Source organism: Gossypium arboreum, chromosome 3 (genome assembly GCF_025698485.1).
Source record: "Gossypium arboreum isolate Shixiya-1 chromosome 3, ASM2569848v2, whole genome shotgun sequence".
In the NCBI taxonomy this organism is placed as follows: domain Eukaryota; kingdom Viridiplantae; phylum Streptophyta; class Magnoliopsida; order Malvales; family Malvaceae; genus Gossypium; species Gossypium arboreum.
In genome coordinates, this window is record NC_069072.1 from 97642417 (window position 1) to 97646647 (window position 4231).

Below are 4231 nucleotides of genomic sequence, written 5' to 3' on the forward strand. Positions count from 1 at the left end.
CTTATAATTTTTCTCACATAATTATCTTCATTCTTCAATTTAATATATCATATTACTTTTACTATTATTATTTCAAATTCATTATAAAAATATTAAAAATTAAATCAGACACTTATATTAAACTTAAAAATTATTTATCCTTTTCATGGGCAACATACAATTTTTATGTCTTCTACTGTTCTTAATAAATATATATCAATTTGGCCTTTTTATATTAAATAATAAAATTAAAATGAATATCATAAAAATTTAAATTATCAATTTAAATTTTAAATATTAATGAGTGTTAGATTTTAAATTTTATGAGTTTAGATTTTTAATGGATGTTTGGTTGAAGGTAATGGCTATGCCATTACAAGCCTATTCTGTAGGCCTACAAGAACAGATGTTTAGTTCAATGAAATACCCTATTATGGGTGTATTTCATTCCAGGCTTAAGTAGAGATATTTATTGATTTTTATTCCCTTCCCTCTTCACCTTTTACCCATTCCTTGCTTGAAGAATCCTATCTTACCCTTACCAAATTCTCATCTCAAAAACACTCAATCGGCAACCATTTCTTACTTCCTTCGACTTTGGCATTCCTCTCCTTCATCCAAGGTCAGGTAAACATTTTTCCTTCTATATTCCTTTCATTTTCCTGTTTGCTATTTTTTTTTTACCCACAAATTTTTTCTGCCTCTTTTTGTTACTGCTTCCTTCACCATCATCTTTGATATTTTTTTAATAAACATAGTCTCAAATTTGAAATCACATTGGAAATTAGGAACTATGTTGGTAAGTAACATTGAAGCTCTACAACCCATTATCGAAAGAGAGAAGATTTGTATTTTCTTCCACAACTGTAACTCTTATTTGGTATTGAAACTGTAGACTTTCTTGAAAGGTAGACTCAAATTTTTCAAAGGAAATCTTATTTGGCATGATCGATGGTGATTTAATGTTAATTTTTTACTCTTTTAATTTCAATCGTAGGTTTAGATTGGATCTCATGGGATTTCCTTAGATAAAAAGTATTATGGATATCATGAAACGTGTAGCCTTTGAGCTTTAGAAAAGAAAATCGAACTGTATTTGAAACCTTACAATTCGTTTCTTTCCAAGCTTAATTAATTAAATTGGTGTAAATTGAATTCTTATGAAGTTGTTTACTGCAAGTAAGCAAAAAAATTCTTTCAATGTTAGTCAACTAAATTAAATCATTATATTTGGACTATATAATAGAACAAGCCTATTTCTACAAACTATTATTGTGCTACTTAGTAAAGCATATGTGCATCTGAATGTTGTACCTTATATTGCTGGTGGATGTATATGTGCTTTGGTTTCATGCGGAAATGCAATGAGATGCTTTACTTATTTTTACAGTTTCTGTTGATAGAGGAAAACCATACTCACTTGAATCTTCATTTGCTTTGTCATATAGGCCAAAAAGACACCATCAATGGAATCTGTTGATTCTTCTGGTGAAGAAGAGTAAGTTACTCATTACATTTATAGCTTTCTGCTTTATTATTTGGATTTCTTTGAACTAGTATCTCTGCATTTAAAAACTTACCCAGGCTTTGTGCTTTTGCAGTTCTTGCTTAGCACAAGCATGAATCTTAGTCCATCTTAATCATTTGATAGTCAATTGTTTGTATGATCTGATTTTGAGACTGCAGTTAATGTGGACTGATTTTTTTAATCATTGCTGATTTGTTTTGATAACATTTGGATCAACAAATTTCCCATCCTCACTACTTTCCGTATCTAAATGATTGACCTATTTAAAAATTAAACAATCTAACAGGTGATGGTGATTCCAATGAAGCAAACCAATCCCTAAAATGGAATATAAAGCATTTCCACAAACAAAAGGTAAACAAAAGAATCAACCCCAAAAAGTTCTATTCTATAATAAGCAGTATCAATTATGAACTAAAACAAGATAAATCGATGCTTACCCACTTCTAGTAAAAGAACAATGATTCATTCCCAGAATCCAGCTTTTGCTTTTTACCTCACTTTTCAAGTCGTTTTTTTCCCATTTTTTGAATGACATGTTAAGCAAAACAAAAATATTTGTTTGTATGATTAAAGGAAATTTTTATAAGTTGATAGTCAATTATTTGTATGATTTGACTCTGAGATTGCAGCCAATGTGAGTTGGTTTTTTTAATCATTGATGATTTGTATTGATAGCATTTGACTTGAAGAGGCTTTGTTTATTTTGTGTGCATCATTAATGGAATTAATACGTCAATTTTAGCCCAATGGTTGGCATCAATATATACTGTTTGTTTTTGAGATGTTTCGTTATCTACGTATCATTTGTTTTTGCAAATGTTTTTAATATTTGGGATTTATATTTTATTTGGTTTCCCTTGTGGATTAGACATGATATTCTTTCCTGAACTTTTTTAATTCAAAATAGGGTTATATGCTTACGAGAATTACTCTTCTTTAGCATCGTGTTTTCAACATTGACTTAATTTTAGTTCATACATGTATATTTTGTAAATATATTATTGCTATTAATAGTAAGGGTTGCTGTTGTTGTATACTATTATGGTTTGTGTGTTAAATGTGTATCCTTTTGAAATAATGGAATGGAATGGTTAAATGTGTTAAATGTATATCCTCTCGAAATAATGGAATGATTTGTGTGTTTTAGCTAAAGGAGTGGTTGAAGGTAGCAACAAGAAGGGGAAAGATATCGCGCGTTGAGCAAATCCCAAACCATCTAACGCAAATGCTCATTTTCTTTAGTTTACGTTCTTCTGTGCGATTGGAATGGGTCAGAAGATTTCTTGTTGACCATTAAAAATCATGGTTGTATTGATGATATTTTGGTAACTTTTTGTGTTTGTAATATTTGGATAATATAATTACATGATAGAATTTAACATATGGATTATGACATATAAGCTAATGAAATCATGTAAAATTTTGTTAATATATGAATATTATGTTTGGATATGAAATATAATTCTCAAGCTATTTATTACTTCTAATATTTTATTTTTATTGTAGAATAATTAAATTATTTGTTTCACTAATGATATTTTAGCACATTAAATATGTAATGCAGTTTAAAAATAATAAAATAGATTATATATTATTTTAACAATATTATATATTATGATTTTTAATTCATATAATATAATAATTATATTAAGAATGTTATTAAATTGTATATTATTTTATTAAATTATATTTAATAATAATTATGTTAAAATATGATAAAATTATTTATTATTATTTTTAATAAAATATATTAAACAATAATTTTATTAAAATTTAATAACAACAATAATTATCTACATAAAAATTTTTGCTAAGGGTGTTTTGGTCATTTAAGTCTTTTTCCTTATACTATTACAATATCTATTCCATTCAATCAAACAAAAAAAAAAATACTATTACAGTTCTATTCTATTCCATTCAACTAAACAATTGAATTATTGATTACAAATCTATTCATTAGAGCTCTATTCAATTATAGCTTTATTCTATTACAGTGAATCAAACGTACCCTTACGAGTATTAAGTTTTAATAAGTATTTAGGTTTAAGGTTTGAATTTAGGTTTGGGTATGTAATTGGGTTATGGGCTTTTGGCCTTATAGATTATGATTTATTCGTGTTATTTGATTTAAAATGTCAAAATCGAAAATCAATCAAATAAATAAATTATACTGAACATAAAAATCAGTTAAATTAAAAAACCGAAAAAATTCAATATTTTTGTTCAATTCACTTTGATTTTTCGGTTTAGAATTTTTTTCACACCCATAATTATGGGTAATTTTATGCTTTGTATAAAAAATAATTATAATTAGGAATAAATATTAAAATTACCATGAACTTTATTTTAATGTTCAATGTTATATCTAAATTTTTAATTTGTGGAATTTTATATATGAAAATATTATTGACATAATACTAATTTATGTTCATATATTACAAACAAAAACAAATATATTAATAAGAGAATAAATATACTTTGACGCACTAGAACTTATATATTTCAAGATTAATAATAATATCAATATCAATTGAACTAAGACTTAATCAATAATAAATATATTTATTTCTTTAAATGTATACAATTAAACTAAAAATTAAAAGTTCAATCCATATATGTAAACAGGATATAGATAACTGCATCAAATTGAATTTCTTGTATTAAATTTCACATTAAAACTATATATAATTTTATATTTATCTATAAATTATATTTATCTAT

The 4231-nt window shown here is 25.7% G+C and overlaps 1 long non-coding RNA gene across 1 annotated transcript; it reads left to right on the forward strand.

Annotated features, from left to right (window-relative positions):
• Nucleotides 1-372: 372 nt before the first annotated feature.
• LOC108468959 (uncharacterized) lies at nt 373-2972 on the forward strand. Its single transcript, XR_001869016.2, has 3 exons — nt 373-606; nt 1428-1477; nt 2658-2972. It is a non-coding gene; the product is annotated as an uncharacterized LOC108468959 (long non-coding RNA).
• The last annotated feature ends 1259 nt before the right edge of the window (nt 2973-4231 follow it).